Source organism: Azolla caroliniana, unplaced genomic scaffold (genome assembly GCF_043228905.1).
Source record: "Azolla caroliniana isolate FFs.n. ecotype wild unplaced genomic scaffold, voAzoCaro1.0.p SCAF_13, whole genome shotgun sequence".
Lineage (NCBI taxonomy): Eukaryota > Viridiplantae > Streptophyta > Polypodiopsida > Salviniales > Salviniaceae > Azolla > Azolla caroliniana.
The window spans coordinates 2,356,009-2,380,522 of NW_028230448.1; the positions used below are offsets into that span (position 1 = coordinate 2,356,009).

The 24,514-nt window shown below is 44.6% G+C and overlaps 3 non-coding genes across 3 annotated transcripts; all 3 read right to left on the bottom strand.

Moving 5' to 3' along the window:
* Positions 1-284: 284 nt before the first annotated feature.
* On the bottom strand, positions 285-356 carry TRNAP-UGG (transfer RNA proline (anticodon UGG)). The gene has a single exon. It is a non-coding gene; the product is annotated as a tRNA-Pro (tRNA).
* A 14,808-nt stretch (positions 357-15,164) lies between these two features.
* On the bottom strand, positions 15,165-15,236 carry TRNAP-UGG (transfer RNA proline (anticodon UGG)). Its single transcript has one exon. It is a non-coding gene; the product is annotated as a tRNA-Pro (tRNA).
* A 2,568-nt stretch (positions 15,237-17,804) lies between these two features.
* Positions 17,805-17,876, bottom strand: TRNAP-UGG (transfer RNA proline (anticodon UGG)). The gene has a single exon. It is a non-coding gene; the product is annotated as a tRNA-Pro (tRNA).
* Positions 17,877-24,514: the final 6,638 nt, after the last annotated feature.

Genomic DNA, 24,514 nt, shown 5'->3' on the forward strand with positions numbered 1-24,514 from the left:
CTTTCACCTAAATCTTGTTGGATATCCAATACTCATGGACATGAGATTCTATCATATAATGGTCACATTAGCGACAAGGCATGAATGCTGTGATGAATAAATTTGGTGGTTATGGATAATGATGCCAACACAATGGTGGTTGACTTTAGTATAGGAACATGAAATATTAAAGGTTTTTGCCTTTGTGAAATTTAAAAGCAAGGAAGGACCTACCGTTGTTGATAGTATTAAAAAAACCTTCAAGCATAATGAGGTGTATAAACCTCCACAAAATTGGCCAAACTGGGGCGTTGCGAGAATCGAACTCGCGGCCTCTCGCACCCAAAGCGAGAATCATACCACTAGACCAAACGCCCATTGATGATAATGTGATAATGATTTTGTTTAATATTTATGTCTTTATACATCACTTTACTCTAAACTCCTTTCTACGTATTAATTTCAAAAGAGCCCCTTTTCTACGTTCTACATTTATTGCATCCATTGATAGAGATTTATATAAATCCTATTCATTACAGCTTGATGAACAACCAATAATACATCTAGGCTATTTAAGATTTAGTTTTGGCTGAGTAAGGACCTTACGGTTTGGTAAGGTTATGTTTTACGCATTTTAAGACATACTAGAACCTTGCTAATGATTAGACAATGTAAGAAATAGTGAGTATTGTTGAAGACAAGGCCGTCAATGTGGAAGATCAAGTAGCATTCGAATGGGGTTGAGTACCTGCGTATGACAGTTTCCAAGATCGTGCACAGAGATAGAGAGAGAGAGAGAGAGGAGGCACAAAAGACTCTTCCTATTCAATAGAAACAATAATACAACCAACCTTACAAAAAGGTTACTAGGTCACTTTATATAGTGACAAACTTAGGGCAACTACCATTTATGCTAATTGCACAAATGGCCCAAACTTGAGCTATACAAAGGGATAGTGTGAATACGTCCATTATACACTTGTATTCGACACTCCCCCGTAATGGGCGTATACATGGGTTATCTAAGATTACAGGTATAAACCTAGGTTCTCGGACATATCAGTTTTGTTCGAGTCGGCAGGGTCCGAAGGCAGAAGGCCGAACTGGTCGGGTCGGAAGAGTTGAAGCTGATCATTAAGGAACTGATGTCGGTTGTCTGAAACCATCCTGCGCTGTGTCCGGCTCTAACCGGATTGGTTTGTCGTTACGCCCATCTGATGCCGAAGGGACCGACAGCGGTCTGCCGAAAGACACTTGGTCATTCCATCTGCGACATTGTCGGTTGTGGATATTTTCTCTAGACCGATTTTCCCTGAAATGACGCAGTCCCGAACGAAGTGATATCGAACGTCGATATGTTTGGAGGCGTTGTGGTGAACCGGATTTTTCGACAAGGCAACAGCACCTTGACTGTCGCTATAGACAACTGGGGCCGAGTCATGGTCGACTTGTCGAAACGTGTGCGCCAGCCGGCCGAGCCACAAAGCTTCTTTTGCAGCGTCGGACGCAGCTACATATTCTGCTTCGGTTGTTGAGGTCGCTGTGCACTCCTGAAGTTTCGACTTCCACGAAATTGCTCCATTGCCGAATTTGAAGCAGTATCCGGTTGTTGATTTCCGACTGTCTATACAGCTGGCGAAGTCTGAGTCGGTGTAACCGACTACGCCTGAGGTTGAGTTCGGACCGAAAAGAATGCCATGGTCTTTTGTGCCAGCCAGATATTTGAACACATGCTTGACTGCGTTCCAATGCGATCGGCCAGGATTGTGCATAAATCTGCTAACGACTCCTACGGCATGAGAAATATCAGGCCGTGTCGCGACCATCAGGTACATAAGGGAGCCGACTGCCGGTGCATACGGTACCGACTTCATATCTTCCCCCTCCGGACCGGATGTCGGGCAGTCTCGCTGAGAGAGCCGAAGATTCATGGGTAGCGGGGTTGAAGCAGATTTGGGTGATTGCATGTTGAAGCGTTCCAAGACACGTCCGATATAGTCGGTCTGAGACAAAAAAAGATGTCGTTTATCGCGATGCCGACTAATCTTCATGCCAAGTATGTGTCGTGCCGGACCGAGGTCCTTCATGGCAAACTTCAACCGCAATTGCCGAATGAGATCGGCAAGTTCGCCCGCGTGGCGTCCAGAAATTAGCATGTCGTCCACGTAAATGATGAGGAAGATGGGTGATCCATCTTGAGCTGTGTTGGTAAAAAGACAATGGTCCTCATCGCTTTTTGAGAAGCCGATCGATTGGATGAAGTCGTCGAACTTCTTGTACCATTGTCGCGGTGCCTGTTTGAGGCCGTATAGACTCTTCCTGAGTCGGTAGACTAGATGTTCTTGGCCAGTTGCCACGAAGCCTTTTGGCTGCTCCATATAAATTTCCTCTTCAAGATCACCATGGAGGAAGGCTGTTTTGACATCTAGCTGAATCAGCTCCAAGTTGTCGGCTGCCACTATGCCGAGTAGAAAACGAAGGGTTGTCATTTTCACCACTGGTGAAAAAATCTCGTCGAAGTCGACGCCATATTCTTGTCGGAAGCCCTTCGCAACTAATCTGGCCTTGTACTTTGGGGTGGTCGAATCAGACGTCTCTTTTAGTCGATAAACCCACTTGCAAGGAAGAGCACGTCGATTCTTAGGTAATTCGACCAGATCCCAAGTCTTGTTTGCCCGAATGGAGTGCATTTCCGACTCCATCGCCAGATGCCAGGTGGCTGAATCGACAGATGTCGATGCTTCTTCGTAAGACGTCGGTTCGCCGACGTCGGTGAAGAAAATTCCAGGAGAATACCTCTCCGGAGGTTGCGACAGTCTCTCGGATCGTTGAGGTATGATTGGACTGGTCCTATCGGGTATCGAGGTCGGATGGTCCGAAAGCGAATTATTCGGCTGTGCCGAGTCAGAGTTGTCCGAGTCGGTAGTGTAAGGTTCAGCTACCCGTGAAGCTGACCGTGTGTTAAGAGCGGGGCCTTCTTGAAGGGTCGGCACATCGGAAAATGTTACCCTTCGGACTTCGATCGGTGTTTCGACTGATGGATTCATAGCCAACTCGTTCAACACAACGTCCGAACTTCGAACGATTTGTCTGTGTTCGGGGTCCCAGAGTCGGTATCCCATTTCGCCGTCTGATCCATATCCAAGGAAAATGCATTTCCTGGACCGAGGTGCAAGTTTTCGGCGATCATCTTTCGGAATAAGGGTGTACGCCTCGCATCCGAAGGTCCTCAGCTTGTCGTAATTCGGCTTACTGCCGATCCATAGTTCCTGAGGAATTTGAAGTCCTAGAGGTCTGCTTGGCGACATATTGATTATGTGTACTGCCGTGAGTAGAGCCTCTGCCCAGAAGCCATCCGACAGTCCGGAGTGTTGGAGCATGGAAACTATCCGTTCTTGGATTGTCCGATTCATGCGTTCTGCAATCCCGTTTTGCTCCGGACTGTGTGGTGCCGTAAATTCACGTCGGATGCCGCGTTGTCGGCAGAATTTGACGAATTCTTCTGATTTGAACTCTCCCCCATTGTCGGTCCGAAAGCATTTCAGTTTTCGGTCAGTTTGATTTTCTACCATAGCGAGCCAATCGGAGAAGATCGAGAAGACACGATCTTTGGTGCGAATTGGATAAGCCCACACCTTTCGAGTCGAATCGTCAATAAAACTGACGAAGTAAGAGGCACCGCCGAGAGACTGATGCGGCATTGGGCCACAGACGTCCGAGTGGACTAAATCGAGAGGTCTCGTTTCTCTTGGTGCTGATGTCGGGTGTGATGCGGCTGCTTGTTTGCCATACTGGCAATGTTCACAGAATTGATGGTCCGAGAAGGAGAGTTTAGGGATGTATCCGGCTCTAGATAGGTGCGTAATGCCGGCCTTGCTGAGGTGTCCTAATCTTCTGTGCCATAGTGATGACACAGGAATATCCACCAAAAACAGGTTACCCGCTCTGAGCGTAACATGTAACGGATACAGTGAGTGTATCTTGGGTCCTCTAGCAAGCAGGAGGTTCCCCCTGTGGAGTGTCCACCCTCCCGAAGAAAAACCGGCACGAATGCCGTCTTCATCTAGTTGTCCGACTGAGATCAATGGCCTTGAGAGCTCGGGTACATGTCGGACATTGTGAAGTACAAGTGTAGAGCCACCTGCAAGGTTGAGCTCTAATGTGCCGATTCCAATGATGTCACAGTGTTGCGAGTTGACGACTCGAACTGAGTCGGAGTGACGGATCGTATATTGCCGAAATTGGGATCGATGAGGAGTCACGTGAAATGACGCGCCCGAATCTAAGAGCCATGTGCTCGATTCTTCAGTCGTGAGCAGAACTTCTGATCCGACTGGATTTTCGATTGATAGTATATTCGGGTCGTTTGGTAGCACATCAGCTGAGAAGCTGACGTAATTGATCTCCTCATGCCGGCCACTCTTCTTGTCTGATTTCTGAGACTTGTCGTTCTTGTTCTTGAGTGCGCGGCAGTCGGCTTTGATGTGTCCGGGTTTCTTGCAATAGTTGCAGATTCGATTATCCCGTGACTGGCTCCGTCTTCGCTGATTGTTCGGCTGCCGTGAGGAATCTCTTCCTCGTATGTTCGATCGGTCTGTCGAACCTTGTACTACATAAGCGTCGTCTGTTGAGTCTTTGGCGAAAGACTTTCTCCGAGCTGCTTCGGCCAGGATTGCGCTCGTGACTTCGGAGTATTTAACAGCCGTGGTTGACGCGTTGCACACGGTTGTGACGAAAGTTTCCCATGATGAGGGAAGGTTGCTCATGAGTATCATTGCTCTGAGTTCATCCTCGATTGCCGTCCCCTGAGATGAGATTTGGGAGCTTATGCTTTCATACTCATTGAGATGTGCTTGAACCGAATTTGATTCTTTCATCCGCAAGTTGTAGAGGCGCCGGATCAGAAACATCTTCGTTGCAGCGACCTTCTTTTCGTAGGTGTCCGACAGTGTTTTCCACAGTTCGAATGCTGTCGTACACGATTGCACCGTAAAGTATACCGATTCCGATAGGTGCATCCGAATCGTGGCGCGGACGATTCTGTCCAGCTTCTGCCACTCAATTGGTTTGTATCCTTCTGGAGGTGCTTCATTTTCGATGGGATCGATTTGCCCCTTGACTATGAGATAGTCCTGCATTTGCTCCTTCCAAAAGTTGAAGTTCGATCCATCGAACTTTCGTAGACTCATTTCTGACGAGCCGGATGTTGATGTCATGACTCTGCCCTAAGTCGGCTACGAACTTTGGTGAAGTGCAGCGGTTTGGCCCACTCAGTGTCGTTCTAGCCGAAGTTGGACACAAGTGATGTTGATTACGGAGAATCGGGGATTTGGTTCGAATTGACTACCGACAACTGTCTTAGTCGAGTTGAACCTAGATTTAACGATCCGACAGTACTTCAAGCCGATTCGGTTTCGGTTGACTGCAACGGTGAGAGCAATGGAACCGACTGGTCCTTCCGATTATTGTCCAATCGAATGAAACACGAACTGGGGTTGTCCTTGAAGTCGTCGTTGTGCAGGAAGCCCACCTCAAGCAGTTACGATCAAGGAAGTAGAGTACAGCCGACTGGCTTACTCCGAGTGATGATCTAACGCAGCGAGATTCAAGCTTGTGTTTGCCTACTTTCTTCTCTGTTTCTTCGAATGACGCAAGAAACCGAATGCTTTGCAGACTAGGATGAAGCGAAAGGCCGAATACTGTGCAGGCTGAGACGACGGCCGACAGCGGGTTGAGGGACCTCGCTCTGATACCAAATGTTGAAGACAAGGGCGTCAATGTGGAAGATCAAGTAGCATTCGAATGGGGTTGAGTACCTGCGTATGACAGTTTCCAAGATCGTGCACAGAGATAGAGAGAGAGAGAGAGAGAGGAGGCACAAAAGACTCTTCCTATTCAATAGAAACAATAATACAACCAACCTTACAAAAAGGTTACTAGGTCACTTTATATAGTGACAAACTTAGGGCAACTACCATTTATGCTAATTGCACAAATGGCCCAAACTTGAGCTATACAAAGGGATAGTGTGAATACGTCCATTATACACTTGTATTCGACAAGTATTTCCTTCCGATTGAAATGTGCAAGAAAAGAATTTATTTGTCATTGCGTATTTAGGATTGATACACAAGATAAACCCAATCACTACTCTCCAAATAAAGATATTTGCTTGAAATTCTAGAACTTACACTATAGGATATTCCCCCACCCACGGTGAGTTTTGATCAATAATACCACACGAACCAATACCACACGAACTGTCGTCATCTTCACTACCGGAGCAAAGGTCTCATCGTAGTTGATTCCGCCGGTCTATGCGTATCCCTTTGCCACTAACCAGGCCTTGCACCGGTTGACCGGCGTAACTTTCTGTTACCCGGTTTGAGGCCCTTCTTGGCCGATTCAGAATTCCTTTCTGAAGATCCGCCTGCTTTCTTTCCGGGGTAAGATTTGTTCTGGTCCATCCCTTTAGTGCTGGTATTGTATTTCGGCATCTTCTTCTTCCCCTTCTCCTTTTGCGTGAACCGTCTCCTCGGTTTCTTGCGTGGGGAGAGCACGACAAATTCTCCACTACTCGCTGGTTCTTCATCTGACTGGTCATCCCGACTCAGCCACTTAGCCAGAATGAGATCAGACTCTCATCTAGAGTACCGAATCCTTCATCTTCTTCTTGAACCCCTCTAGATTAACTAGCTTCATCCTCCGGAATCGGGTCTTCGTCAGGACTTGGAGTCGGTAGGGAGTACCATTATGCCGACTCATCAAACTCGACAACTCAACTTACTCGTACCTATTTAGTCTGGGGGTTATAACACTTATACACCTTCTGCTCATGCGAGTAACCCACTAGGATGCACTTCTCCGACATCGTATCCAGCTTCTTACGCTGCTCATCCGGTACATGCACATATGCTATGCTACCAAAGATCCGAAGGTATGTCAAATTCGGCTTTTGCCCGAAATACAACTCATGTGCCGACACCTCGTCCTGGATCCGGTTTTGGATGTAGAACCACTTCAGCCTAGTAGAATTTGGGCATGCTCTTCTCCTCCTCCATTGCCCTTGCAGCGTCGACAATCGATCGTTGCGTGACTCGGGTGGGAACCATTGGGGTTTTGGACTAGGAAGAGAAAGTATTTGAGACGAGTTTATAGTTATGGATAGATTCTTAGAAAGAGATATAGAAATTTCGTGAATCCCATGAGTGTATTGTATTCGATTAATCAATATTTAGATAAGAATATGTAAAAGATTGAAAGAAAGAGATTAAAAAGAACTTGTGAATCCCACAAGTATAAATTATGTTGTGAATCCCACGAATATAGTTTGTTAATTGGTGTTTTAGGAAATATATCCAATTTCCAAATAATCCACACACTTATTACATTGTGTTCCCCATCCTTATATGGTGATGAGAGAGTCTTCACAATCCATGCTTAAACTTTATGCTTTTCCTATCAATAGACTATATGCTTTATTTAACATGCTTTTTCTAAAGTGATCATGCTTTTTCTAATTTCTGCGTTTTTTATTGACTATAGTGTTCATGCACGCTACAGGTGCATGTGTAGCTTTTTGTTTTATCATGTGATTTTGTAAAGTTTATCCTAGCGTGAACTTGCATTTTTATGTGGGACATCTACTTTTTAACACTAATGAAATGGTAGTGAAATGGTAAGACATTACATTATTAACATGGAGGTGCAAGGTTCGAATCTTGCCATGTGCATGTAATGGTTAGTTTGTTATTTTCTTCTTTTTTCTTCATATTTATTCAATCGGTTATTTTATATTATTTTCATGTAGTGTACTAAATACACTACGACACTCGCCCCCTCCGAAACCACAAATCCTCCGGCATGTGTCGAAGTTGTCGGTGATTGTTAGCCTTCTGTGTCTGGTCTCCACCTGGTTGGTTTCGTCACTAGTCGTTTTCGTTTGCCGGCTCCATCTGTTCGCCGGTTTTCAGTTGCTTGCTCAACCCGGTTTCCGGTTACTGGCCCTCGAAATTCTTCCTTACTTTTAGTACGCTCCGTTTCTCTCGTTATGTCGACTTTGTCTCTCCATTTCGAGCACAACCATTCTTTCCACCCAACCCATTTTCACCATCCGATCCACCATAGTCTTCGTTCACTCTTTGCATAGCCATGGTTGATTGTCGCAACTCCTCGTGCTCTTCTTGAGCATAACCATTCATGTCTTGTCAAATTTGCTTGCCCCGCTTGGTCCTTCTTATCCGTGGTAGTGCCTTTACTTGGCGTTGTCCTTGTCTTTATCAATGTCGAATTCTCTTCGAATCTCCGGTTGAGTCGGATTAGCTTCTTTCCAAATCGGTGTCGTCCGATCGTCTTTCGGTTGGATCGGCTTCCGTTCCGATTTGGAGTTGGTTGATTGGTTTTTACCGATTCGGCCCCCTTTCGGATCGGTTTAGACTGATCGGTTTTTATTAGTATTTGCTTCCTTTTCCTTGTTTTCACCGACCTCGACCGGTTCGACCTCCGGCATTTCTTTCCGGATCGGTCTCGTCTAGTCGGCTTTTGGTTGGAATGATTTCCGTCCGCATGGAACTCGACAAATTGGATTTTGTCCGAATCCACTTCCGCTTGGTTTAGCTTTCGTTTAGACCGGAATTCCGGCCGGATCATCTTGCGTCCGGACCCACTTTCGGCTTTACATTCTTTGCTCCCACCTCCCATCTCTCTGGTCTCACGTTGGTTCTCGGACACAACCGCCGAAGTCTCTAGAATTACTGGGTAGGATTCCTCGGTATTATCGTCCTCCATCGTTTCACCCATAGCCACCTTCTCGGCTATCTCTCCATCATATGCATCGTCTTCGACCATTGTTTTCTCTCCGTCTCTTCGGTGTCACATTGCCTTCCAGATGCAACTGCCAGAGTCTCAGGAATTGGTGATGGTAAATTCTCGATATGGTCATCGTACATTGATTCGTCCATAGCCACCTCCGATTCGATGTAATGTTTTGTGCGACTTCCTTAATCAAGTCTGCCTCGCACTCTTTATCTCCATCAATTATGAAAGTATCTATTGTGCTTACCTCTTTCTCAACCAATGTCTTGAACACTCGTATCCCGAAATCTTCTTCTACACTTGAAGTGGTGTTCGCCACTCTTAGCTTATGAGCCTTATCGTTCGCTATCATTCTTTCGCAAGACAAGAGGGTATCTTGTTCTACACCCTCTCCCGTGGTACCTTCATATTGTATTTCGGCCTTCATGTCGGCTACATCGTTTGTCCTCAATCGACCATCCTTCATGAGCCATGTACTTGTTGACAAGATTTTCATATTCCTCTCATCATGTCTCCCACATACCCTTCCGACTTCGGCCCAATCCTCGGTAAGACCGTTTGCACCATCATCATCTTTAAGCTCGATCCCGATGTCCATCTTTTCTTTCCGATCAATCGATCTTACAAACATTAGGACTTTATACTCCCCCACCAATTGTTGTTCCCGCTCCGAGAGTCGAGCAAAACGGTGTGTTGGGAGACGGGTCCCTCCGGATGGGAATGGAGAAGAACAGTGCCGACGAACAATCGGAAGCCGAGGCCGATAGGCCGAGGCCGAAATCGGAAGAGGAGTACCCGGCTACGGAGAGCCATATGATACAGACCCAGTATGAACCGGATGAGGAGTACCTGGCTACGGAGAGCCGGATGGTGTAGACCCGGTATGAACCGGATGAGGAATACCCGGCTACGGAGAGCCGGATGATATAGACCCAGTATGAAACAGATGAGGAGTACCCAGCTACGGAGAGCCGGATGGTGCAGACCCGGTATGAACCGGATGAAGAGACATATTCGTAAATATGTTTCTGAGAGTCCATCGAGGCTATATTTGTAAATAGCCGAAAAGTCATATTAGTATAAATATGACTTAGGGCAAACTTTTAAGATGAGTTGTAGTTGTTATTTTCTTGTTGGTGCAAGAAGAGAGAGCGTGTAACAGTGTACAGGTTGAGAGAGAGAGAGAACGAGGTCGTTGCCTCTGTTGTAACCGCCGCCTGTGGCGAAGATCGTGAGCACGAGGTCGTTGCCTCCGTGAACTCACTGTTTGTACATTCCAATATAGTGATAGTTTGCAGCCTGTAGGCTGCCGTGGTTTTTCCCTCAGTTTGGGTTTTCCACGTAAACATCCTCTCTACCTTTTCTCTCCTTTGTGTCGTGCATTTGTTTCCCGTTTTCTGTGTATGATCCTAAGCTCGGTTGTGGCCGAGCGTTGCACAAAGGGAGCGTTGAGTTCCCGTCACGATGCTCGAACTCTAGGAATGCTTCCGTTGCACTTCGGTGGGTCTTCTCCGATGCCACCCATTCATCGAACGCTCGCCGATCTCGTCCCTTAAATCTCTCGTAGTCCTATGCCTCTCGTAAAGCTTCTTCAAAGGACCCCCATGTTGGGTTTTGTTGCCATATCTTGTAGATTTTCTCTTGTAACCCATCTGTGACTACCCGGCTGAAGGATATCACTTGCAATCCTTCCAGTATCCCACATCGCCTAAACGCTACCTTGTATTCACCTAGATAGCGTGACACATCATTTCCGTTGAATTGTTCGTTTCTTTGCACAAACCACTCTATTGCCGACTTTATCTCCGACATCGCACGTTGCTCTTGTTGCATCCGCTAAATTATCATCATCATTATGGTCATCGCCTCTTGTTGATTCTCCATCTCCTTGCCACCCGCTTTCACGTCGGGTTCACCAAATGTGTCGTGCCTTTCAGCGCCAAATCGTTGCGTGAGTCGGGTGGGAACCGCTGGGGTTTTGGACTAGGAAGAATAAGAATTTGAGACAAGTTTATCGCTATGGATAGATTATTAGATAGAGAGAAAGAAATATCATCAATCCCAAGAGTGTATTGTATTCGATTAATCAATATTTAGATAAGAATATGTATTTAGATTGAAAGAAAGAGATTAAAAAGAACTTGTGAATCCCACAAGTATAGATTATGTCGTGAATCCCACGAATATAGTTTGTTAATTGGTGTTTTAGGAGATATATCCAATTTCCAAATAATCCACACACTTATTACATTGTGCTCCCCATCCTTATATGGTGATGAGAGAGTCTTCACAATCCATGCTTAAACTTTATGCTTTTCCTATCAATAGACTATATGCTTTATTTAACATGCTTTTTCTAAAGTGAACATGCTTTTTCTAATATGTGCGTTTTTTATTGACTATAGTGATGATGCATGCTACATGTGCATGTGTAGCCTTTTCTTTTATCATGCGTTCTTCTAAAGTTTATCCTAGCGTGAACTTACGATTTTATGTGGGACATCTACTTTTTGACACTAATGAAATGCTAGTGAAATGGTAAGACATTACATTATTAACATGGAGGTGCAAGGTTCGAATCTTGCCCTATGCATGTAATTCTTATTTTGATATTTTCTTCTCCGAATCTTGAACCGAATCAACTTCCTCCGATTCAATCCAGGTTTTGTCCGAGTTGGTAGTCTCCAACTCGTCTTCCGTTTTTAGGCCCTTCACAGGTGGCGATGGTAGCACCCGGGTATTCAGCCTCAATGCTCGACGGAGCCACTCTTGGCTGCTTTTTGCTGCTACACGCAACAACCACACTACCAAGAGAAAACATGTAACCGGAGGTGGATTAGCGATCCGAATTATCACCAGCCCAATCAGCATTGGTATATCCGACTAGCTTCCCAGCGATACCATGTCGGTATAATAGTCCCCGGTCCTTTGTGCCGCTAACATACAAGAATATCTAGTGTGCGCACTAAAGGTGCTCAACGGTCAGCATTTGCATGAACTGGTTGATCACTCCGACCGGGTAATTGATGTTCGGTCGAGTGATTGGAATCATGATATGGCAAGACTCGAACCAATGACCTTATGCTACATGGGTCGAGCTCTTGACCATTAGATTATACATTGTAATACGTAGAATATTATTTTCATTTATGTTTTATTATAGAAAATTGATGTATATTCCAGATTTGTCTGGAACATTCTAGAAACTTCAGGAGTATTCCTTAGAACACTATAAAAGGAGGCACAAGGTATTATTTCGAACCAAATCGGTTCAACGCCAGTCTTAAGCCTCCTAGCTACTATACGTTTTCTTCACATAATATATATCTTTTCTTATCATCACTCTCTCTCTCTCTCCCTCTCACTCACTCTTTCCTTCTCTCGAGAGTTCTTCACCTTTCTTAGCACTAACACTTCTTTTAGTACTAAGTCCTTTTCTGTCTTAGTACTGTTCCTGACAGTCTGAACCGATTTCTCTACCTTTTGTCTCTCTCATTTCCTACTAATCTCTTATTCCTCTTTTCTTTCATCCCATGGCCACTGTTAGCGCTGAAGAATATCAATCTGTTTTCTCGGAATTTCAATGCTTGAAAGAGAAGTTCCATGCTTTGGAACAAGAAAACCAACGGTTGCTGGGGGATCTTCAGCAAATCTCCTTAGAAAAGCAGCAAACGCAACAACAGCATGGGGAACTTGCGTTACGCGTGCAACAACTCGAAGCAACCATCATAGCGATGCAACAACAAGGGCCCGGAACACAAGGGATTTATAAAGAACCCAAGATTGGCCTTCCCACGAAGTTCGATGGAACGCGATCGCAGTTTAGAGGGTTCCTTAACCAGGTACGATTAGTTATTCAAATGCATCCTTCCCAGTATCCCACCGATGCATCACGAGTGGGTTTAGTAGGCACTTTGTTTAGTGGCTCAGCGTTGGCATGGTTCGCTCCACTATTAGAAAAGGAATCTCCGTTACTCAACAATTTTGAAGAGTTTCTAGGTGAGTTTAAAGCATGTTTCGGAGATATTGACAGCATCAGGACCGCAATTAACAAAATTCAGCGATTACGCCAAGGTGACTGTCCAGCCTTCGCATACGCTGCAGATTTTCGCCTACTCGCCGCCGATATCCCTTGGGAGGATCAAGCGTTGATGGAGCAATTCCGTTATGGTTTACGCAACGACGTGAAGGATTTACTCTTGATCATCCCCGAAGAGCCAAAGTCCTTAACAGAAGCAATCACTCGCGCGGTGAGATGTGACAACTGCCTCTTTGAGCGACGTTTGGAACGACACCTACAGATGCCGAGGGCAAGATCAGAGCCCACCTACGCATCAGTGGTAGCAAGACCTTTTCCAAGGGAGTCATATAATGCGCCTCCAGCGAATACTCCGACTCCGATGGAGATTGACACTACACGTCGTCGAGGGCCATTATCCGATGAAGAAAAGCAGCGACGCCATACAAATCGACTATGTCTTTACTGCGGTGGACCAGGACATATTGCAATAAATTGCCCCCATAGGCCAAGAAGACAGGTAAACCAAATAGTCGTTAGTTCTAATTGTACTAAACCCGAGCCTATTTCAGTAGGGATATCAGATAGTCCTAATAGTACTAATAGCCCAGATCTAGCGAACAGATTTGATGTCCTTAGTCAGTTAGAAGAAGAGTAAAAAGACTAAGTCCAGCCAAAATAGGAGCCGTTTGGTTGGACAGCCCTAGATCTGTGTAGCCCATTAGTGGTTCCATTCCCGTACGGGGATCATATAACCTCGTACGGATCCGACCAGGAGACGAATGGAAGACCGCGTTTCGCACCAAATATGGGGATTTCGAGTATACGGTCATGCCGTTCGGCCTCACTAATGCACCGACAGTCTTCCAGCACATGGCTAATGATATATTCCGAGATCTTTTGGATGATTGTTTGATCATCTATTTGAATGATCTACTGGTTTATTCAAAGACCCAAGAAGAATATGTAGAAGATTGAAAGAGATTAAAAAGAACTTGTGAATCCCACAAGTATAGATTATGTCGTGAATCCCACAAATATAGTTTGTTAATTGGTGTTTTAGGAAATATATCCAATTTCCAAATAATCCACACACTTATTACATTGTGCTCCCCATCCTTATATGGTGATGAGAGAGTCTTCACAATCCATGCTTAAACTTTATGCTTTTCCTATCAATCGACTATATGCTTTATTTAACATCCTTTTTCTAAAGTGATCATGCTTTTTCTAATTTCTGCGTTTTTTATTGACTATAGTGTTCATGCACGCTACAGGTGCATGTGTAGCTTTTTGTTTTATCATGTGTTTTTGTAAAGTTTATCCTAGCGTGAACTTGCATTTTTATGTGGGACATCTCCTATTTAACACTAATGAAAAGCTAGCGAAATGGTAAGACATTACGTTATTAACATGAAGGTGCAATGTTCGAATCTTGCCCTGTGTATGTAATGCTTAGTTTGATATTTTCTTCTTTTTTCTTCATATTTATTCAATCGGTTATTTTATATTATTTTCATGTAGTGTACTAAATACACTACGACACTCGCCCCCTCCGAAACCACAAATCCTCCGGCATGTGCAGAAGTTGTCGGTGATTGTTAGCCTTCTCCGTCCGGTCTCCGCCTGGTTGGTTTCGTCACTAGTCGTTTTCGGTTGATGGCTCCATCTGTTCGCCGATTTTCAGTTACCTGCTCTACCCGGTTTCCGGTTACTGGCCCTCGTAAGTCTTCTTTACTTGTAGTACCCTCCGTTTCTCTTGCTATGCCCACTTTGTCTCTCCATTTCGAGCACAACCATTCTTTCCACCCAACTCATTTTCACCATCCGATCCACCATAGTCTTCGTTCACTCTTTGCATAGCCAGGGTTGATTGTTGCAACTCCTCATGCTATTCTTGAGCATAACCACACAATACACTCATTGATGCTTGGTCACATTCCCTACAAAAATGATAGCTTTGTGAAGAGGATCTCATTATGCGGAACGATCGATGGCTTATCAACAAAGGATATGGCTTCCATCACACACTGAATATACACGGATGGACATTTAAAACTAATGTGACTCTTTCACCTAAATCTTGTTGGATATCCAATACTCATGGACATGAGATTCTATCATATAATGGTCACATTAGCGACAAGGCATGAATGCTGTGATGAATAGATTTGGTGGTTATGGATAATGATGCCAACACAATGGTGGTTGACTTTAGTATAGGAACATGAAATATTAAAGGTTTTTGCCTTTGTGAAATTTAAAAGCAAGGAAGGACCTACCGTTGTTGATAGTATTAAAAAAACCTTCAAGCATAATGAGGTGTATAAACCTCCACAAAATTGGCCAAACTGGGGCGTTGCGAGAATCGAACTCGCGGCCTCTCACACCCAAAGCGAGAATCATACCACTAGACCAAACGCCCATTGATAATAATGTGATAATGATTTTATTTAATATTTATGTCTTTATACATCACTTTACTCTAAACTCCTTTCTACGTATTAATTTCAAAAGAGCCCCTTTTCTACGTTCTACATTTATTGCATACATTGATAGAGATTTATATAAATCCTATTCATTACAACTTGATGAACAACCAATAATACATCTAGGCTATGTAAGATTTAGTTTTGGCTGACTAAGGACCTTACGGTTTGGTAAGGTTATGTTTTACGCATTTTAAGACATACTAGAACCTTGCTAATGATTAGACAATGTAAGAAATAGTGAGTATTTCCTTCCGATTGAAATGTGCAAGAAAAGAATTTATTTGTCATTGCGTATTTAGGATTGATACACAAGATAAACCCAATCACTACTCTCCAAATAAAGATATTTGCTTGAAATTCTAGAACTTACACTATAGGATATTCCCCCACCCACGGTGAGTTTTGATTACAAGAAAGGACTTCTTGCCAATACCTTATCAATGATTAAGGGTATGTAGAGCATGGAACTTTACGGGGATTAGTTCTATTGAGTATTGACCTTTACACCACCCCCTAATTATAATACTCAATCAAATGTTGTAGAAGAATACACAAGAATTCTGATTGCAAACACATGTCTTGCTACAACGCAAATTGATAAACCATCAACCTCGATTGCTTGGTGATTAGTTTTCTCTCTACACCATCTTATTATCCTTTGATCACCTTGGATTGAATCACACAACCCGATGATAGATGGCAAATTTAGTCCATTATGCTCTCATCAACATGTTGTCAGTTTGTAACTAATTCCTCTCATCTAGGAGTCGATGACCTTCCTTTTATAGGCCTAGTATGGGAAACTTCAATGTCTACTCCAATGTTCATTCTTGCTCATGATCTCCATTGGACTTGGACCAGTTGATGGAATCATGTGTGAAGTTTGGGTAGTGCTCGTAGGTGTCAAGGCTACTACTGAAGCATATGTTTGATCCGTTCTTGGTTGTGACATTAGTTGACGTTCTGAACGTCGCTCGAATAAAAGATGGAAAGAGGAGGAAGAAGACAATGGTCACCACCACCACCATAATGGACTGAGCGCATATTGGAAGAGAAGAAGCAAACGAAAGAATGAAAGAAGAAGAAAGCAGAACCACGAAAACAAAGAGGAGAGAAAGAAGAAGAACGAAAGGAACAAGAAGCTACGGTGTAATGGGTAATGTGTGTAATGTGTAACATGAAATGTTAATGTTTGAGTGTGAGGAAGAGTGTGTACACATGCACATTTGGCTATTTGTGTGCATGTGTACAAATGTGAGAGACAAGGGTAAGTAGATGTAACTACCCCCATTTGGCTTTTTGTACTATATATAAACCCCCACCCATGGGGCATGAAAAGGAAAAATATAGTGAAGTTACCCCTGAACTTGTGCTTGTCTCGATTTTGCCTCTCATTCTCTATGTGTATCTCTTTCTCTCTCTCTATCCTCTCACATTCGAACCCATCAACAATATTCCTCCAACCATAGCGATAAAGTTCAAAGTTTGAGGACTCCCGTGGTTTTTCCCTTTCCGTGTTTTACACGTTAAATCTTGGCTCCACCCCCACCCATCAATTTATTCCTCCTACCATAGTGATCAAGTTCAGAGTTTGTGGACTCCCGTGGTTTTTCCCTTTTAGGTTTGTCTACGTTAAATTTTGTCTCTGGCTCCACCCCCCACCCATCAACAATATTCCTCCTACCATAGTGATAAAGTTAGGAGTTTGTGGACTCCCGTGGTTTTTCCCTTTCCGGGTTTTCCACATTAAATGTTGTGTCTCTGTACTTGTGTTTTCTACCATTTCAATCTTTGCACATGAAATTGAGGAAAATGATAAGAGGATGGGGTGTTATCAAACAAGGTGTCGTGGCCCATGGTGCTAATTTCATGCTTGGAAAAAAGGATTGCCCACAAATAAGACTTGCATTTGAGCTTTCCTTGTGTGGAAATATAGTCATAACTATATGCCAATATAAATATAGATGGAAGAAATACAAATGGGCTATTATCCTATCATTTAAAAGTCTATTATTGCACCATATAATCCTTGACCAACATATCAAGAAAAACAGACCACACAATACACTCATTGATGCTTGGTCACATTCCCTACAAAACTGATAGCTTTGTGAAGAGGATCTCATTATGTGGAACGATCGATGGCTTATCAACAAAGGATATGGCTTCCATCACACACTGAATATACACGGATGGACATTTAAAACTAATGTGACTCTTTCACCTAAATCTTGTTGGATATCCAATACTCATGGACATGAGATTCTATCATATAATGGTCACATTAGCGACAAGGCATGAATGCTGTGATGAATAAATTTGGTGGTTATGGATAATGATGCCAACACAATGGTAGTTGACTTTAGTATAGGAACATGAAATATTAAAGGTTTTTGCCTTTGTGAAATTTAAAAGCAAGGAAGGACCTACCGTTGTTGATAGTATTAAAAAAACCTTCAAGCATAATGAGGTGTATAAACCTCCACAAAATTGGCCAAACTGGGGCGTTGCGAGAATCGAACTCGCGGCCTCTCGCACCCAAAGCGAGAATCATACCACTAGACCAAACGCCCATTGATGATAATGTGATAATGATTCTGTTTAATATTTATGTCTTTATACATCACTTTACTCTAAACTCCTTTCTACGTATTAATTTCAAAAGAGCCCCTTTTCTACGTTCTACATTTATTGCATCCATTGATAGAGATTTATATAAATCCTATTCATTACAGCTTGATGAACAACCAATAATACATCTAGGCTATTTAAGATTTAGTTTTGGCTGAGTAAGGACCTTACGGTTTGGTAAGGTTATGTTTTACGCATTTTAAGACATACTAGAACCTTGCTAATGATTAGACAATGTAAGAAATAGAGAGTATTTCCTTCCGATTGAAATGTGCAAGAAAAGAATTTATTTGTCATTGCGTATTTAGGATTGATACTCAAGATAAACCCAATCACTACTCTCCAAATAAAGATATTTGCTTGAAATTCTAGAACTTACACTATAGGATATTCCCCCACCCACGGTGAGTTTTGATTACATGCCAAATTTCATTCAACCTTGAAGTGATCCCATGGAGTAACAATGCCAAATAAATCTTAGCGGTTACTTGAAAATTTGAGCTCTTCCTTGTAAACACCAATCTAAGCACTATTGCTCTTCTATCCACATATTTAAGTGGCCCTACCTTAATGATAGAGTTTGCAACTTCAATCAATTAAACGTACATGTTGGTGTAATGCACAGTAAACATATTGCATCATGTAACTAGGAGTTACGTTTCACTTTACGAGATGGGAATACCCACTTGGATAAAGAAAGGACTTCTTGCCAATACCTTATCAATGATTAAGGGTATGTAGAGCATGGAACTTTACGGGGATTAGTTCTATTGAGTATTGACCTTTACACCACCCCTTAATTATAATACTCAATCAAATGTTGTAGAAGAATACACAAGAATTCTGATTGCAAACACATGTCTTGCTACAACGAAAATTGATAAACCATCAACCTCGCTTGCTTGGTGATTAGCTTTCTCTCTACAACATCTTATTATCCTTTGATCACCTTGGATTGAATCACACAACCCGATGATAGATGGCAAATTTAGTCCATTATGCTCTCATCAACATGTTGTCAGTTTGTAACTAATTCCTCTCATCTAGGAGTCGATGCCCTTCCTTATATAGGCCTAGTATGAAAAACTTCAATGTCTACTCCAACGTTCATTCTTGCTCCAACCACAACTTTTACTCCAAGAGTTGGCTCTGTCCCGCTTCGGTTACAACATCCAATTTGTTAGCTAACTCTATCTTTCATCACACTAGTTCGGCCATGACATTTATTACTCTAGTGACGAAGAGTGCATATGTGTCTATCCTTGATTCCAGGAGGGTCAATGTGTACACGTGTTATTGACCACTCCCTATAATCATCCTACTTTTATTACGAGTGTAGTTACGTCATACTGAGTTGTTGTGGGTTAATTCACGTTAGAAAGAGGGAGAGGATTGAAGACATTCAACTCTACGACACTCTCTTTCTAACCTTCTCTTGAATTATTATTTTCATCTTTTACTTATATAGAATAAAACTTCGGTTAAACGTGCCATTCAATTAAACGTGCTTTTTTTTGAAGGCCAAAATCTAGATAAAAAAATAGCATTGTTTCATGAAAAAATTACTTCAATCCAAATCAAAACTATATTCCAAACATTCAATTTAATACAGTCATTCTTCTCTTATCATTTCATTCCTCTCTTCTTGTGATCTCGTTATATCTTTCTTCTATCACTCTGTCTTCTATCTTGGTTCTGACCGTTTGATTCGAATTCCTCTCTCTCCTTTATCCTCCTCTATAAACATCACGAAACCATGGCTGCCATTAACTCAAAAGAATATCTCACCCTTGTTGTTGAAATGGAGAAACTTAAATCCAAGTTCGCATCTCTTGAATTAGAGAATCAACGTCTTCTTGGAGATCTACAAAAGGTTACTGTGGAGAAGCAACAACAACAAGAGGAGTTTACGCGACGGGTGCAAGAACTAGAGACAACAATCATAATTTTACAACAACAAAGGGGCGGAGGTCAAGGAATTATCAAGGAGCCCAAAATCAGCCTTCCCGTTAAATTTGATGGTTCGAGGGCGCATTTCCGAGGTTTCTTGAATCAAGTGCGGTTCGTAATTCAAATGCATCCCACGTGTTATCCAATAGATGCATCTCGAGTTGGGTTAGTGGGAACCTTATTGACTGGCATAGCGTTGTTGTGGTTTGCTCCATTATTAGAAACAAATTCTCTTCTACTCCATAATTTCGAAGAATTTGTCAAAGAATTTAAGGCTTGCTTTGGAGATACGGATGGGGCAAGAACCACGATCAACAAGATTTGTACACTACGTCAAGGTGATCAGCCAACATCAACATATGCAACCAATTTTTGGCTCATCGCGAGCGATATTTCTTGGGACGAACAAGCCCTAATTGAGCAGTTTCGTTCCGGTGTTCTTAGCAATGTAAATGAATGACTTCTTACATTCCCCGAGGATCCACAATATCTTACTAAAGCTATTAGTCGAGCAATACGGTGCGATAATCGTCTTTTTGAGCGTCGATGTGAACGACAACAAATAACAAGATCAAGATTCACACCAACTTATGCTCTGTCTCGATGATCATATCTCACACTTCGGGGTGGAATTCCGGCTTTGAGAATCAGAAGCAAATTCTCCTAGGACCATCAAAGCCGGAAGCAACAACAGTTTATGCCACTCCGCTTGAATCAAGCCTTGTGGATATTCTTCGGCAACGTCTTCACTCTGATGATTTCGCTCAGGATGTCTTACCCCACATTAGGCCAGGCCATGCATCTTGCTTGACTTTGCAAGGGTGATCTCAACACTATCAGGAATTCCTATGCCATGATGTCTTACTCTTTTACAACAATCTCCTTGTGAAAGTTCCTTGTGAAAGTTAGCGTGTGGAAGCATATGCCATGTTGGCCGGTCAGAAGAGCAAGGACAAGTGGGAAGGCGGAATCGGATCGGATGATAGGAAGTAAATAATAGTAGAATTATTATTGGGAGGGACGGATTCGGTACAGTTGTACCGATCCGGATCCGAACCGATTCGGATGTCGGTTGCCTAAGCGCACCGATTGTAACCTTGCCGGATGCCTATAAAAGGATCCGATGATTTGTAAAGTGTTGGGACGGTAGTAATACAATAGTATTTAATGTGTATTTATCTGTATCTCGTATTGTTTACCGTTTGTGCTTAATTGTAATCATCTTATGCGTGTAACCTAGCATCCAATCCTTACCACCCCTTTGGAGAAGTGTCGGATAGACACCTGTGTTGAGGCTAGTCCGGCCAGACAGACAACACTATTTTGGCGACCACGATTCCTGCAAAGTGCAGAGGACAACCGGGGGATGGATGTCTAGACCAAACGACGACCACATCACCGAACGAGGGAGACGATACACCGAACGCGAGCAACGACGGGAAGCCCTGCAGCAAGCCGTCGACGAGATCCGGCGGGATCGGTCATTCTCCAAAACTCTTCGGAGAGTCGCAGAAGAAGCACTGCAGTTCCGGGTTCTGCAAATCCCCGACGAAGGCAGTAGCATAACAAGCCTGCAAGAGGCGGAAACGATACTGCAGACGCTCGCCGCGGGCGACGGGGACTCGGAAGCATTCGCAACACTTGAGGCGGAGTCGGAAAGCGACAGAACCGTTGCATCCCGGTATAAAAGCAGCCACGACACACCAAACGACCGGGAGGACGAGGGGTCGGAAGACTCAGTAACACCGGCGCCAGAGGAAGAAATAACCCTGGAATTCGGTGACCGGCAACCACCGAGGAAGGCTGACCGGATACCGACAACAACCGCGAGGGAACCGAAGGAGCGGATACCGACAACACCCGCGGAGGAACCAACGGACCGGACACCGGCAACACCCGCGGGGGAACCAAAGGTTCTCACACCAACGCCAATAGCGGACAGAGAGCGGAGGAAACAGGAGAGTCAGTTGGAAGACACGATGCCGTACCCATACCCAAAGTACCGGGATGATGCCGACGCGGAGGCACACGTGTACGCATTCCTCCAAACATGGGAAGCCAACCATATCTCCCAAAGAATGACGGAGCCCGAAGCCGAACGATCTAAAATCGCCGAATTCGGCATAACCTTAGAAGGACTGGCGGCCCAATGGCACGCAAAGCACTTACCAGGCACCTTTGCCACATTCGATGCCTTGAAAGCCAGATTCCTCAGGTTTTTTCACAGACAATTTGAGCAAAGGGAATTGGTTGGGCAGTTCTACACCACCCGGCAGGAAGAGAACGAGACTATGCCACAATTCATCATTCGGTTCCAGACCCTGCACAGCCAACTGACAAGAGCACCACCCGAAGACGAAGCCAAAGCAGTCTTTCTGGCTGCACTGAAAGAGCCACTTCGAACAATGTGCGGAGTCCTTGATTTCCAAACCAGCATAATGGACCAAGTTATTGATCGGGTTTTAGAAATGGACAAGACTAGCCCCTTCTTGTCGATGGGGATGTTACACCGGGCACTCCCAAAGGAGGAAGACCTGAGGTTCCGACAGGCCTTACAATGCACAACATGCCTAAATTCGGGGCACTCAACAGTGGACTGCACCCTGCGGACACAATGTGTGATCTGCAACGCTCGAGCCCATACAACGGACCGATGCGAATATAACCTGTTAAATCGGCAGGCAGCACCGGTTCGACACATAGAACCGCGCAATTAGAGCCCGGACGAGGATCGATTCCGGAGAGACGACCGCTACCAACGCGAACGCGGTAACAGATACGCTGATAGAAGACGCGACAACTATGACCGAGAGGAGAGACGCAGAGATAGCTACCCCCGGGACCGGTACGACAGAGATGAATCCCCGGAAGACGACCGACGCAGAGAAGAGAGGCGACAAGGATACGCTGACACAAGACGCGACAACTATGACCGAGAGGAGAGACGCAAAGATAGCTACCCCCGGGACCGGTACGACCGAGACGAAGCCCCGGAATACGACCGATGCAGAGAAGAGAGGCGACAAGGGAACCGAAATTTCCGACGGAATCAGAAGCGTGGATTTTTCCGAAGAGAAGAACGTCGGGAGGCAGCAAGGAATGACAACCCGGTATCGGTACCGGATAACCGAAAAACCGAAGACGACCGCCGGAGCATACCCACCCTCCAAACCGGGGACAAAGCAGAAACGAGCAACAGTCACAAGGTGTACTGTTATTACTGCCGGAAGGAAGGCCACTATAGTAACCAATGCCCAAGCAAAAGCTATGACAAGCAGCCGGAAGTCAACATGGTTACAGCCGAAATAACAGAAGTACAACAGGTCACAACCCGGTCAAAGGGAAAGACCGCCGAGTGGGAAGCCCAGGAGACAATCAGAAAACAAGCGACACAATGGATCAAGGAGGCCAATGAACAGAATGCGGCAGAAGTAAGAGACCAAAATATGCCAAAAGAAAAAGAAATCATACAGCCAGGAGAAAACCCGACGTGGCAAGCGCTACAGGACTGTCAAATCGTGTTTCCGTTAGCACGACCTATAGGGACTACAGCCTCCATTCGCTGCTTTGCAAGGGGCGCGTAGCTGGAAGTCAGAAGCCCATAGCACCTGCCCGTACAGTTAGTGCCACGATTTACGGCAGACCTACAGGCATCTGTCAGCAAACCGAAGCCGACGCCAGCACCGGCATTCTTCTCCATCCCGGAGGAAGGACCAGCGGTGGTCGATACAAGTAGCCCGACGATCACGGCAATCGTGAAAGGAAAGGAAATTGCTGGAACGATTATTGACGGAGGCTCCGGGGTAAATGTCATCAGCCAACAGACATGCAACGACCTGGGCATCCGGGAATGGGAACCATGCCCCTTCTGGTTACGCATGGCGGATACTAGCTCAGTCCGATCGACCGGGCTTATCCGGGACTTGGAAATAACGATCGGAGGCCACGTATTCCGGATATCGGCCGTGGTGCTGCAGCTGAATGTACAAGGCGCGTACCCCCTACTGCTAGGACGACCATGGCTGCGAACGACCCATATCAAGCAGAACTGGCAAAAGAACATGATCACATTCCGGCGAGGGAAAACAAAGGTACGAGTAACGACGCAACCACGGGTGAACACCAGTAAGGAAGCAACTCCATTGTATGCGGAAAGCATTAACATGTTGGAGGGATTACCGGACGAGGAAGTCGAGCGGTACCTCGAGGAACACCCACAAATCGTCCCACTATTTGAGGTGGATATCACGGCGGCAGTAGAACCGTACATTACGACCCCGGAAGAACCGGACCAAGCGGCGATCCGGGAACTGCGACAAGCGCAGGAATCCCTAGAGAGGGAAATGACGATATCCCAGAGGGTAAAAGCATCCCAACTAGAGGAGGTGGACCTCGGCACAGCAGACAAGCCCCGACCGGTAAATGTTGCAAAGGAATTGCCGAAGGAAGAAAAGAAGGCAATGGTAGCATTGTTAACAGACTTCAAGGATGTGTTTGCGTGGTCGTACGAAGACATGCGAGGGCTGGACCCCCAGCTCTATCAGCACCAAATTCACCTAAGTACGGACGCGAAACCGATTGCTCAACGCAAGTACCGGATGAATCCGAATTATGCGGCAAAGGTGAAGGA